The following is a 15,104-nucleotide window of genomic DNA, read 5'->3' as shown; positions in this document are numbered from 1 at the left end:
TAATGTGAAAGCGCTTGAAACCGTCGTAATGTTGTAGAAAGCAATGTAAAGTAGCGAGTAAAACGTTTTCTAACGATAGAAGTGCGAAGGTTATGTTAGGTTGAGTTATGTTAGTTTAAGCTAGGTAGCGTCGTGAAACCACCAAAAACGACGTCATCTAACGAGATAGTGTTGTTTATTGCGAGTACGAAACTGCGATAGGTAAAATGTTGTGAAAGCACACAAAACGGCATGAACAAGCCAAATACTGCGTGTTGTACCGTTACAAGTGCGAAACTGCTATGTTGTGACATTCTCGGTAAAGCGCATGCAAGTATCGTGAAACCTTAAAGAACGATGTCATTTAGCGAGATACAGCGTTCTGTACTGTAATAAGTTGGTGAGAAACTGTGAGGTCAAGCAAATATCGTAATTGTGAACGAAACAGTGTAATTGAGCGTCTTTAGATACAAGTGCGAATGTTAGGTTAGGTTGACATATCAACCATCGTAAAACCGCATTAAACAATGTCACTTAGTGAGATGTAGTGTTTTTCAACATTACAAGTCGGGAACTACGATATCTAATGTGAAAGCGCATGAAACCGTCGTAATCTTGCAGAAAACATTGTAAAGTTGCGAGTAAAACGTTTTCTAACGATAGAAGTGCGAAGGTTAGGTTAGGTTAGGTTAGTTTAGGCTAGGTAGCGTCGTGAAACTACCAAAAACGACGTCATCTAATGAGATAGTGTTGTTTTATTGCGAGTATTAAACTGCGATAGGTGAAATGTTGTGAAAGCACACAAAACGGCATGAACAAGCCAAATACTGCGTGTTCTACCGTTACAAGTGCGAAACTGCTATATTGTGATATTCTCGTTAAAGCGCATGCAAGCATCGTGAAACCTTAAAGAACAATGTCATTTAGCGAGATACAGCGTTCTGTACTGCAATAAGTTCGTGAAAAACTGTGAGGTTATGCAAATATCGTAATTGTGAACGAAACAGTGTAATAGAGCGTTTTTCAATACAAGTACGAATGTTAGGTTAGGTTAAGATATGAACCGTCGTAAAACCGCATTAAACAATGTCACTTAGTGAGATGCAGTGTTTTTCACCATTACAAGTCGGGAACTGCGATATCTAATGTGAAAGCGCTTGCAAACGTCGTTAGGTTAGGTTAGGTTAGGTTAGGTTAGGTTTGGTTAGGTTAGGTTAGGTTACGTTATGTTAGGTTAGGTTGGGTTAGGTTAGGTTAGGTTACGTTAGGTCAAGGTATGAACCGTCGTAAAACCGCAATAAACAATGTCACTTAGTGAGATGCAGTGTTTTTCACCATTACAAGTTGGGAACTGCGATATCTAATGTGAAAGCGCTTGAAACCGTCGTAATGTTGTAGAAAGCAATGTAAAGTAGCGAGTAAAACGTTTTCTAACGATAGAAGTGCGAAGGTTATGTTAGGTTGAGTTATGTTAGTTTAAGCTACGTAGCGTCGTGAAACCACCAAAAACGACGTCATCTAACGAGATAGTGTTGTTTTATTGCGAGTACGAAACTGCGATAGGTAAAATGTGAAAGCACACAAAACGGCATGAACAAGCCAAATACTGCGTGTTGTACCGTTACAAGTGCGAAACTGCTATGTTTTGACATTCTCGGTAAAGCGCATGCAAGTATCGTGAAACCTTAAAAAACGATGTCATTTAGCGAGATACAGCGTTCTCTACTGTAATAAGTTGGTGAGAAACTGTGAGGTCAAGCAAATATCGTAATTGTGAACGAAACAGTGTAATTGAGCGTCTTTAGATACAAGTGCGAATGTTAGGTTAGGTTGACATATCAACCGTCGTAAAACCGCATTAAACAGTCACTTAGTGAGATGTAGTGTTTTTCAAGATTACAAGTCGGGAACTACGATATCTAATGTGAAAGCGCATGAAACCGTCGTAATCTTGTAGAAAACATTGTAAAGTTGCGAGTAAAACGTTTTCTAACGATAGAAGTGCGAAGGTTAGGTTAGGTTAGGTTAGTTTAAGCTAGGTAGCGTCGTGAAACTACCAAAAACGACGTCATCTAACGAGATAGTGTTGTTTTATAGCGAGTATTAAACTGCGATAGGTGAAATGTTGTGAAAGCACACAAAACGGCATGAACAAGCCAAATACTGCGTGTTCTACCGTTACAAGTGCGAAACTGCTATATTGTGATATTCTCGTTAAAGCGCATGCAAGCATCGTGAAACCTTAAAGAACAATGTGATTTAGCGAGATACAACGTTCTGTACTGCAATAAGTTGGTGAAAAACTGTGAGGTTATGCAAATATGGTAATTGTGAACAAAACAGTGTAATAGAGCGTTTTTAGATACAAGTGCGAATGTTAGGTTAGGTTAAGATATGAACCGTCGTAAAACCGCATTAAACAATGTCAATTAGTGAGATGCAGTGTTTTTCACCATTAAAAGTCGGGAACTGCGATATCTAATGTGAAAGCGCTTGCAACCGTCGTTAGGTTAGGTTAGGTTAGGTTAGGTTAGGTTAGATTAGGTTAGGTTGGGTTGAGTTGGGTTAGGTTAGGTTAGGTTAGGTTGGGTTAGGTTAGGTTAGGTTAGGTTAGGTTACGTTAGGTTAGGTTAGGTTACGTTAGGTTACGTTAGGTTAGGTAAGGATAATTTGGTTAGGTTAGGTAAGGTTAGGTTAGGTTAGGTTAGGTTGGGTTGGGTGTTGTTGGGTTGGGTTGGGTTGGGTTAGGTTGGGTTAGGTTAGGTTAGGTTACGTTAGGTTAGGTTAGGTTAGGTTACGTTAGGTTATGTTAGGTTAGGTTAGGTTAGGTTAGGTTACGTTAGGTTAGGTTAGGTCAGGTAAGGTTAGGTTAGGTTAGAATAGGTTAGGTTAGGTTAGGTTACGTTAGGTTAGGTTAAGTTAGGTTAGGTTAGGTTTGGTTAGGTTTGGTTAGGTTAGCTTAGGTTAGGTTAGGTTGGGTTGGGTTAGGTTTGGTTAGGTTAGTTTAGGTTAGGTTAGGTTAGGTTAGGTTAGGTTAGGTTGGGTTGGGTTAGGTTAGGTTAGGTTAGGTAAGGTTAGGTTAGGTTAGGTTAGCTTACGTTAGGTTAAGGTATGAACCGTCGTAAAACCGCATTAAACAATGTCACTTAGTGAGATGCAGTGTTTTTCAGCTTTACAAGTTGGGAACTGCGATATCTAATGTGAAAGCGCATGAAACCGTCGTAATCTTGTAGAAAACATTGTAAAGTAGCAAATAAAACGTTTTCTGACGATAGAAGTGCGAAGGTTCGGTTAGTTTGAACTAGGTAGCGTCGTGAAACGACCAAAAACGACGTCATCTAACGAGATAGTGTTGTTTATTGCGAGTACGAAACTGCGATAGGTAAAATGTTGTGAAAGCACACAAAACGGCATGAACAAGCCAAATACTGCGTGTTGTACCGTTACAAGTGCGAAACTGCTATGTTGTGACATTCTCGGTAAAGCGCATGCAAGTATCGTGAAACCTAAAGAACGATGTCATTTAGCGAGATACAGCGTTCTGTACTGTAATAAGTTGGTGAGAAACTGTGAGGTCAAGCAAATATCGTAATTGTGAACGAAACAGTGTAATTGAGCGTCTTTAGATACAAGTGCGAATGGTAGGTTAGGTTGACATATCAACCATCGTAAAACCGCATTAAACAATGTCACTTAGTGAGATGTAGTGTTTTTCAACATTACAAGTCGGGAACTACGATATCTAATGTGAAAGCGCATGAAACCGTCGTAATCTTGTAGAAAACATTGTAAAGTTGCGAGTAAAACGTTTTCTAACGATAGAAGTGCGAAGGTTAGGTTAGGTTAGGTTAGTTTAGGCTATGTAGCGTCGTGAAACTACCAAAAACGACGTCATCTAAAGAGATAGTGTTGTTTTATTGCGAGTATTAAACTGCGATAGGTGAAATGTTGTGAAAGCACACAAAACGGCATGAACAAGCCAAATACTGCGTGTTCTACCATTACAAGTGCGAAACTGCTATATTGTGATATTCTCGTTAAAGGGCATGCAAGCATCGTGAAACCTTAAAGAACAATGTCATTTAGCGAGATACAGCGTTCTGTACTGCAATAAGTTGGTGAAAAAGTGTGAGGTTATGCAAATATCGTAATTGTGAACGAAACAGTGTAATAGAGTGTTTTTCAATACAAGTACGAATGTTAGGTTAGGTTAAGATATGAACCGTCGTAAAACCGCATTAAACAATGTAACTTAGTGAGATGCAGTGTTTTTCACCATTACAAGTCGGGAACTGCGATATCTGATGTGAAAGCGCTTGCAAACGTCGTTAGGTTAGGTTAGGTTAGGTTAGGTTATGTTAGGTTACGTTAGGTTAGGTTTGGTTAGGTTAGGTTAGGTTAGGTTATGTTAGGTTAGGTTGGGTTAGGTTAGGTTAGGTTACGTTAGGTTAAGGTATGAACCGTCGTAAAATCGCAATAAACAATGTCACTCAGTGAGATGCAGTGTTTTTCACCTTTACAAGTTGGGAACTGCGATATCTAATGTGAAAGCGCTTGAAACCGTCGTAATGTTGTAGAAAGCAATGTAAAGTAGCGAGTAAAACGTTTTCTAACGATAGAAGTGCGAAGGTTATGTTAGGTTGAGTTATGTTAGTTTAAGCTAGGTAGCGTCGTGAAACCACCAAAAACGACGTCATCTAACGAGATAGTGTTGTTTTATTGCGAGTACGAAACTGCGATAGGTAAAATGTGAAAGCACACAAAACGGCATGAACAAGCCAAATACTGCGTGTTCTATCATTACAAGTGCGAAACTGCTATATTGTGATATTCTCGTTAAAGGGCATGCAAGCATCGTGAAACCTTAAAGAACAATGTCATTTAGCGAGATACAGCGTTCTGTACTGCAATAAGTTGGTGAAAAACTGTGAGGTTATGCAAATATCGTAATTGTGAACGAAACAGTGTAATAGAGCGTTTTTCAATACAAGTACGAATGTTAGGTTAGGTTAAGATATGAACCGTCGTAAAACTGCATTAAACAATGTAACTTAGTGAGATGCAGTGTTTTTCACCATTACAAGTCGGGAACTGCGATATCTAATGTGAAAGCGCATGAAACCGTCGTAATCTTGTAGAAAACATTGTAAAGTTGCGAGTAAAACGTTTTCTAACGATAGAAGTGCGAAGGTTAGGTTAGGTTAGGTTAGTTTCAGCTAGGTAGCGTCGTGAAACTACCAAAAACGACGTCATCTAACGAGATAGTGTTGTTTTATAGCGAGTATTAAACTGCGATAGGTGAAATGTTGTGAAAGCACACAAAACGGCATGAACGAGCCAAATACTGCGTGTTCTACCGTTACAAGTGCGAAACTGCTATATTGTGATATTCTCGTTAAAGCGCATGCAAGCATCGTGAAACCTTAAAGAACAATGTCATTTAGCGAGATACAACGTTCTGTACTGCAATAAGTTGGTGAAAAACTGTGAGGTTATGCAAATATGGTAATTGTGAACAAAACAGTGTAATAGAGCGTTTTTAGATACAAGTGCGAATGTTAGGTCAGGTTAAGATAAGAACCGTCGTAAAACCGCATTAAACAATGTCAATTAGTGAGATGCAGTGTTTTTCACCATTAAAAGTCGGGAACTGCGATATCTAATGTGAAAGCGCTTGCAACCGTCGTTAGGTTAGGTTAGGTTAGGTTAGGTTAGATTAGGTTAGGTTGGGTTGAGTTGGGTTAGGTTAGGTTAGGTTAGGTTAGGTTGGGTTAGGTTAGGTTAGGTTAGGTTAGGTTACGTTAGGTTAGGTTAGGTTACGTTAGGTTAGGTTAGGTTAGGTTACGTTAGGTTAGGTTAGGTTAGGTAAGGTTAGGTTAGGTTAGGTTAGGTTGGGTTGGGTGTTGTTGGGTTGGGTTGGGTTGGGTTGGGTTAGGTTGGGTTAGGTTAGGTTAGGTTACGTTAGGTTAGGTTAGGTTAGGTTAGGTTACGTTAGGGTATGTTAGGTTAGGTTAGGTTACGTTAGGTTAGGTTAGGTCAGGTAAGGTTAGGTTACGTTAGAATAGGTTAGGTTAGGTTACGTTAGGTTAGGTTAAGTTAGGTTAGGTTAATAATACTGATTGTTGGCCTAGTTGGTATTTACTTAATGGCATGATTTGGCCGCAAAAGAGACACACACAAGAAAAGGAACACTCAAACGACAAGCACAGGCGGCACTTCCAACTAAAGCAGACTAGGTGCAGACCCAGACTTAAGTACGAAAATATAGACATGCGCAGTCTTCATACAGCCTTACGCTATCCAACAATCAAACAATCTTGTCTCCGAAGCATACAACGTCACCGACGGTTCGCTGATACACCTTTCACCTTTCTTTTTAATGTAATAGGCTTCCATCAGCTCACGCGCAGTTTTGTACCTGCTTCTACCCAGAATCTTAAACTCATTAAAACGTGGTACACACCCACAGGCTTTACAGTGCATAGGCAAATGCGCCAAGCCATCGTTCATTAAATTTAATTCGTGCTCCCTAACTCGTTCATTGATGCAGCGCCCGGTAATCCCGATGTACGAGTTGCCACACGAAAAGGGAATCTCATAAACAACGCCTTTTGCACATCTCCCGTACATCGTGGCGTGTTTTTTGCCGCACCCTTGACGGCTCGCCTCCACCTCCCGAGCAGTTCTCGGGCACAGCTGAGCCAGCTTTATGGGCGCAGAGAAGGCGACAGGTACCCCATACCGGCCTGCTACCTTTTTCAGGTTGTGGGAGACCTTATGAACATAAGGAATCACTGCAGGTCTTACGGTTTCGGTTCTTTGTTCCCCCGTGGCAGCTCTAGTAACATCACCCTTAGCTTTCCGCAAAAGCGCTTCGGAGACAGCTGTCAATAGCGAGTCAGGGAAATTCGCAGCTAAAAGACGCTGGATCTGGTTTCCGAATGATGCCTGCGTCATGTGCGTGCACGATTTCTCGAGAGTAGATCCCAGGCAGAGCGTAGCTATACCACGCTTAACTATTTTCGATTGGCAAGAGTCATACGGCATTACACCTTTCTTGGCGCGAGGAAAATATTGCCAACACGTTTGCCCGTCATGGAAAGTTAAGCGGAGATCTAAAAATTGCAGGGTGTTACTTTGCGGCAGTTCTTGTGTAAAAACGAGTCCTTTTCCGTGAAGCCTAAAAATATTTAAAATGTCATCGCAGCGCGTCAAGGAGCCTTGTCTGTTAAAAAGAATTAAAAAGTCATCCATATACCTAAAAACTTTGGCAACGTTCAAGGCGCTATGCAGATTAAAAGCTTCATCGAGCGACCGGTCAATACTAGATAAAAATATGTTGCACAGCAACGGAGCAATACAGGATCCAATGCAAATGCCGCGTTTCTGCAGAAAAAGCTGCTTGTCGAAAGATATAAAAGTGCTACGTAGGTAGGCTTCTAACAGAGTTAAAAAGTCGTCTATCGTTACACCAGCCGCATTTTGAAAGGGTATGGCGCCACTTTCTTCTATGCAGGATCTCACCGCAAAGAAGAGTTCATCATGTGGAATTGAATAAAAAAGATCTTCCACATCTACTGAGAAGCCATTGTTGAGCGAGTGCTCATTATCTCTCAAGAACTGCACTATGTCTTTTGAACTGCTAGTGAAGAAGGGGTCCTTAATCTTAACGCACTTCAGCACCTTCTGTAAGTGCTTACTAAGTAAAAGCTGCCATGTGTCCCGTTCACTCACTATACTTCTAAAGGGTACTTCAACTTTGTGTGTTTTTGCGCTGAAGAATACGTTTAATGCCGTAGCTTTCATTTTTCTAATATCTGTTGCTAACTTTTGCAACTTGAGGTCTTTACATAGCTTGGAAACCTTACTCTTAACCTTTGATTCAGACTTCTTAATCTGAACAAAATTCTTTCTTATAGCCTCTGCTGCCTTCAAATTAAACATTTCTCGTGGAAGCACTACAAAACACCCTTCTTTGTCAGCTTCCAATATGACAATATTCTTTTCCCTACACAACGCTACTGTCTTTCGCATAACCTCAGTTTTATGACTCTGCCTGGTACCAGAAACACATTTTTTCAGGCTATCTACACCATCTAACAGACACCTCTCCTTATCCTCTGCTGAGGCTTTACTAGCCACATATCTGTTAAGTGCCGCTAGTTCATGCACAGGAACACTGGCATCGATGCAATACTTGGGTCCCTTGGAAAGAAGCGTTGCCGAGTCCTCCGGTAGGCTCACGTTTCCTAACATTACCACATTTGATGACTTCGTCGTTGATTTACTGTCCTTGTTAATTTTACAACATTGTCCAATGATTTGTTTCCACCAGTATTCCGTCATATGATGGATGATGCGTCTGGAGGTTCTTAACTTCTCTTCCGCTACCCATGAAACATCATTCTTCAGGTGCACAATGCGTAGCCAGTCGTGAAGTAAGCGTACTTGTCTCCACAATTCTGAACGCAGAATTTTGCACAGCCGGGCATTATGGCCCTTAGAAGAAGCAACATGGCCAAAGAGGGAACTTACTTCAGGTGGCGTAAGTCCTTTGCGTATGCAGAAACCGATGTATCTTGCACGGCAGGTAGTTGCAACAATGGAACTGACAATGATGTCGACGCTTGATAGGAAGTCCGGAGAAGACACACACGAAGAGAGGCCAGTTGCACTAGAAATATATTGTAATAATACTGATTGTTGGCCTAGTTGGTATTTACTTAATGGCATGATTTGGCCGCAAAAGAGACACACACAAGAAAAGGAACACTCAAACGACAAGCACAGGCGGCACTTCCAACTAAAGCAGACTAGGTGCAGACCCAGACTTAAGTACGAAAATATAGACATGCGCAGTCTTCATACAGCCTTACGCTATCCAACAATCAAACAATCTTGTCTCCGAAGCATACAACGTCACCGACGGTTCGCTGATACACCTTTCACCTTTCTTTTTAATGTAATAGGCTTCCATCAGCTCACGCGCAGTTTTGTACCTGCTTCTACCCAGAATCTTAAACTCATTAAAACGTGGTACACACCCACAGGCTTTACAGTGCATAGGCAAATGCGCCAAGCCATCGTTCATTAAATTTAATTCGTGCTCCCTAACTCGTTCATTGATGCAGCGCCCGGTAATCCCGATGTACGAGTTGCCACACGAAAAGGGAATCTCATAAACAACGCCTTTTGCACATCTCCCGTACATCGTGGCGTGTTTTTTGCCGCACCCTTGACGGCTCGCCTCCACCTCCCGAGCAGTTCTCGGGCACAGCTGAGCCAGCTTTATGGGCGCAGAGAAGGCGACAGGTACCCCATACCGGCCTGCTACCTTTTTCAGGTTGTGGGAGACCTTATGAACATAAGGAATCACTGCAGGTCTTACGGTTTCGGTTCTTTGTTCCCCCGTGGCAGCTCTAGTAACATCACCCTTAGCTTTCCGCAAAAGCGCTTCGGAGACAGCTGTCAATAGCGAGTCAGGGAAATTCGCAGCTAAAAGACGCTGGATCTGGTTTCCGAATGATGCCTGCGTCATGTGCGTGCACGATTTCTCGAGAGTAGATCCCAGGCAGAGCGTAGCTATACCACGCTTAACTATTTTCGATTGGCAAGAGTCATACGGCATTACACCTTTCTTGGCGCGAGGAAAATATTGCCAACACGTTTGCCCGTCATGGAAAGTTAAGCGGAGATCTAAAAATTGCAGGGTGTTACTTTGCGGCAGTTCTTGTGTAAAAACGAGTCCTTTTCCGTGAAGCCTAAAAATATTTAAAATGTCATCGCAGCGCGTCAAGGAGCCTTGTCTGTTAAAAAGAATTAAAAAGTCATCCATATACCTAAAAACTTTGGCAACGTTCAAGGCGCTATGCAGATTAAAAGCTTCATCGAGCGACCGGTCAATACTAGATAAAAATATGTTGCACAGCAACGGAGCAATACAGGATCCAATGCAAATGCCGCGTTTCTGCAGAAAAAGCTGCTTGTCGAAAGATATAAAAGTGCTACGTAGGTAGGCTTCTAACAGAGTTAAAAAGTCGTCTATCGTTACACCAGCCGCATTTTGAAAGGGTATGGCGCCACTTTCTTCTATGCAGGATCTCACCGCAAAGAAGAGTTCATCATGTGGAATTGAATAAAAAAGATCTTCCACATCTACTGAGAAGCCATTGTTGAGCGAGTGCTCATTATCTCTCAAGAACTGCACTATGTCTTTTGAACTGCTAGTGAAGAAGGGGTCCTTAATCTTAACGCACTTCAGCACCTTCTGTAAGTGCTTACTAAGTAAAAGCTGCCATGTGTCCCGTTCACTCACTATACTTCTAAAGGGTACTTCAACTTTGTGTGTTTTTGCGCTGAAGAATACGTTTAATGCCGTAGCTTTCATTTTTCTAATATCTGTTGCTAACTTTTGCAACTTGAGGTCTTTACATAGCTTGGAAACCTTACTCTTAACCTTTGATTCAGACTTCTTAATCTGAACAAAATTCTTTCTTATAGCCTCTGCTGCCTTCAAATTAAACATTTCTCGTGGAAGCACTACAAAACACCCTTCTTTGTCAGCTTCCAATATGACAATATTCTTTTCCCTACACAACGCTACTGTCTTTCGCATAACCTCAGTTTTATGACTCTGCCTGGTACCAGAAACACATTTTTTCAGGCTATCTACACCATCTAACAGACACCTCTCCTTATCCTCTGCTGAGGCTTTACTAGCCACATATCTGTTAAGTGCCGCTAGTTCATGCACAGGAACACTGGCATCGATGCAATACTTGGGTCCCTTGGAAAGAAGCGTTGCCGAGTCCTCCGGTAGGCTCACGTTTCCTAACATTACCACATTTGATGACTTCGTCGTTGATTTACTGTCCTTGTTAATTTTACAACATTGTCCAATGATTTGTTTCCACCAGTATTCCGTCATATGATGGATGATGCGTCTGGAGGTTCTTAACTTCTCTTCCGCTACCCATGAAACATCATTCTTCAGGTGCACAATGCGTAGCCAGTCGTGAAGTAAGCGTACTTGTCTCCACAATTCTGAACGCAGAATTTTGCACAGCCGGGCATTATGGCCCTTAGAAGAAGCAACATGGCCAAAGAGGGAACTTACTTCAGGTGGCGTAAGTCCTTTGCGTATGCAGAAACCGATGTATCTTGCACGGCAGGTAGTTGCAACAATGGAACTGACAATGATGTCGACGCTTGATAGGAAGTCCGGAGAAGACACACACGAAGAGAGGCCAGTTGCACTAGAAATATATTGTAATAATACTGATTGTTGGCCTAGTTGGTATTTACTTAATGGCATGATTTGGCCGCAAAAGAGACACACACAAGAAAAGGAACACTCAAACGACAAGCACAGGCGGCACTTCCAACTAAAGCAGACTAGGTGCAGACCCAGACTTAAGTACGAAAATATAGACATGCGCAGTCTTCATACAGCCTTACGCTATCCAACAATCAAACAATCTTGTCTCCGAAGCATACAACGTCACCGACGGTTCGCTGATACACCTTTCACCTTTCTTTTTAATGTAATAGGCTTCCATCAGCTCACGCGCAGTTTTGTACCTGCTTCTACCCAGAATCTTAAACTCATTAAAACGTGGTACACACCCACAGGCTTTACAGTGCATAGGCAAATGCGCCAAGCCATCGTTCATTAAATTTAATTCGTGCTCCCTAACTCGTTCATTGATGCAGCGCCCGGTAATCCCGATGTACGAGTTGCCACACGAAAAGGGAATCTCATAAACAACGCCTTTTGCACATCTCCCGTACATCGTGGCGTGTTTTTTGCCGCACCCTTGACGGCTCGCCTCCACCTCCCGAGCAGTTCTCGGGCACAGCTGAGCCAGCTTTATGGGCGCAGAGAAGGCGACAGGTACCCCATACCGGCCTGCTACCTTTTTCAGGTTGTGGGAGACCTTATGAACATAAGGAATCACTGCAGGTCTTACGGTTTCGGTTCTTTGTTCCCCCGTGGCAGCTCTAGTAACATCACCCTTAGCTTTCCGCAAAAGCGCTTCGGAGACAGCTGTCAATAGCGAGTCAGGGAAATTCGCAGCTAAAAGACGCTGGATCTGGTTTCCGAATGATGCCTGCGTCATGTGCGTGCACGATTTCTCGAGAGTAGATCCCAGGCAGAGCGTAGCTATACCACGCTTAACTATTTTCGATTGGCAAGAGTCATACGGCATTACACCTTTCTTGGCGCGAGGAAAATATTGCCAACACGTTTGCCCGTCATGGAAAGTTAAGCGGAGATCTAAAAATTGCAGGGTGTTACTTTGCGGCAGTTCTTGTGTAAAAACGAGTCCTTTTCCGTGAAGCCTAAAAATATTTAAAATGTCATCGCAGCGCGTCAAGGAGCCTTGTCTGTTAAAAAGAATTAAAAAGTCATCCATATACCTAAAAACTTTGGCAACGTTCAAGGCGCTATGCAGATTAAAAGCTTCATCGAGCGACCGGTCAATACTAGATAAAAATATGTTGCACAGCAACGGAGCAATACAGGATCCAATGCAAATGCCGCGTTTCTGCAGAAAAAGCTGCTTGTCGAAAGATATAAAAGTGCTACGTAGGTAGGCTTCTAACAGAGTTAAAAAGTCGTCTATCGTTACACCAGCCGCATTTTGAAAGGGTATGGCGCCACTTTCGCACTTTTATATCTTTCGACAAGCAGCTTTTTCTGCAGAAACGCGGCATTTGCATTGGATCCTGTATTGCTCCGTTGCTGTGCAACATATTTTTATCTAGTATTGACCGGTCGCTCGATGAAGCTTTTAATCTGCATAGCGCCTTGAACGTTGCCAAAGTTTTTAGGTATATGGATGACTTTTTAATTCTTTTTAACAGACAAGGCTCCTTGACGCGCTGCGATGACATTTTAAATATTTTTAGGCTTCACGGAAAAGGACTCGTTTTTACACAAGAACTGCCGCAAAGTAACACCCTGCAATTTTTAGATCTCCGCTTAACTTTCCATGACGGGCAAACGTGTTGGCAATATTTTCCTCGCGCCAAGAAAGGTGTAATGCCGTATGACTCTTGCCAATCGAAAATAGTTAAGCGTGGTATAGCTACGCTCTGCCTGGGATCTACTCTCGAGAAATCGTGCACGCACATGACGCAGGCATCATTCGGAAACCAGATCCAGCGTCTTTTAGCTGCGAATTTCCCTGACTCGCTATTGACAGCTGTCTCCGAAGCGCTTTTGCGGAAAGCTAAGGGTGATGTTACTAGAGCTGCCACGGGGGAACAAAGAACCGAAACCGTAAGACCTGCAGTGATTCCTTATGTTCATAAGGTCTCCCACAACCTGAAAAAGGTAGCAGGCCGGTATGGGGTACCTGTCGCCTTCTCTGCGCCCATAAAGCTGGCTCAGCTGTGCCCGAGAACTGCTCGGGAGGTGGAGGCGAGCCGTCAAGGGTGCGGCAAAAAACACGCCACGATGTACGGGAGATGTGCAAAAGGCGTTGTTTATGAGATTCCCTTTTCGTGTGGCAACTCGTACATCGGGATTACCGGGCGCTGCATCAATGAACGAGTTAGGGAGCACGAATTAAATTTAATGAACGATGGCTTGGCGCATTTGCCTATGCACTGTAAAGCCTGTGGGTGTGTACCACGTTTTAATGAGTTTAAGATTCTGGGTAGAAGCAGGTACAAAACTGCGCGTGAGCTGATGGAAGCCTATTACATTAAAAAGAAAGGTGAAAGGTGTATCAGCGAACCGTCGGTGACGTTGTATGCTTCGGAGACAAGATTGTTTGATTGTTGGATAGCGTAAGGCTGTATGAAGACTGCGCATGTCTATATTTTCGTACTTAAGTCTGGGTCTGCACCTAGTCTGCTTTAGTTGGAAGTGCCGCCTGTGCTTGTCGTTTGAGTGTTCCTTTTCTTGTGTGTGTCTCTTTTGCGGCCAAATCATGCCATTAAGTAAATACCAACTAGGCCAACAATCAGTATTATTACAATATATTTCTAGTGCAACTGGCCTCTCTTCGTGTGTGTCTTCTCCGGACTTCCTATCAAGCGTCGACATCATTGTCAGTTCCATTGTTGCAACTACCTGCCGTGCAAGATACATCGGTTTCTGCATACGCAAAGGACTTACGCCACCTGAAGTAAGTTCCCTCTTTGGCCATGTTGCTTCTTCTAAGGGCCATAATGCCCGGCTGTGCAAAATTCTGCGTTCAGAATTGTGGAGACAAGTACGCTTACTTCACGACTGGCTACGCATTGTGCACCTGAAGAATGATGTTTCATGGGTAGCGGAAGAGAAGTTAAGAACCTCCAGACGCATCATCCATCATATGACGGAATACTGGTGGAAACAAATCATTGGACAATGTTGTAAAATTAACAAGGACAGTAAATCAACGACGAAGTCATCAAATGTGGTAATGTTAGGAAACGTGAGCCTACCGGAGGACTCGGCAACGCTTCTTTCCAAGGGACCCAAGTATTGCATCGATGCCAGTGTTCCTGTGCATGAACTAGCGGCACTTAACAGATATGTGGCTAGTAAAGCCTCAGCAGAGGATAAGGAGAGGTGTCTGTTAGATGGTGTAGATAGCCTGAAAAAATGTGTTTCTGGTACCAGGCAGAGTCATAAAACTGAGGTTATGCGAAAGACAGTAGCGTTGTGTAGGGAAAAGAATATTGTCATATTGGAAGCTGACAAAGAAGGGTGTTTTGTAGTGCTTCCACGAGAAATGTTTAATTTGAAGGCAGCAGAGGCTATAAGAAAGAATTTTGTTCAGATTAAGAAGTCTGAATCAAAGGTTAAGAGTAAGGTTTCCAAGCTATGTAAAGACCTCAAGTTGCAAAAGTTAGCAACAGATATTAGAAAAATGAAAGCTACGGCATTAAACGTATTCTTCAGCGCAAAAACACACAAAGTTGAAGTACCCTTTAGAAGTATAGTGAGTGAACGGGACACATGGCAGCTTTTACTTAGTAAGCACTTACAGAAGGTGCTGAAGTGCGTTAAGATTAAGGACCCCTTCTTCACTAGCAGTTCAAAAGACATAGTGCAGTTCTTGAGAGATAATGAGCACTCGCTCAACAATGGCTTCTCAGTAGATGTGGAAGATCTTTTTTATTCAATT

The sequence above is a fragment of the Rhipicephalus microplus genome, chromosome 2 (assembly GCF_043290135.1).
Source record: "Rhipicephalus microplus isolate Deutch F79 chromosome 2, USDA_Rmic, whole genome shotgun sequence".
Lineage (NCBI taxonomy): Eukaryota > Metazoa > Arthropoda > Arachnida > Ixodida > Ixodidae > Rhipicephalus > Rhipicephalus microplus.
Note: the sequence above shows the minus strand (reverse complement) of the source record.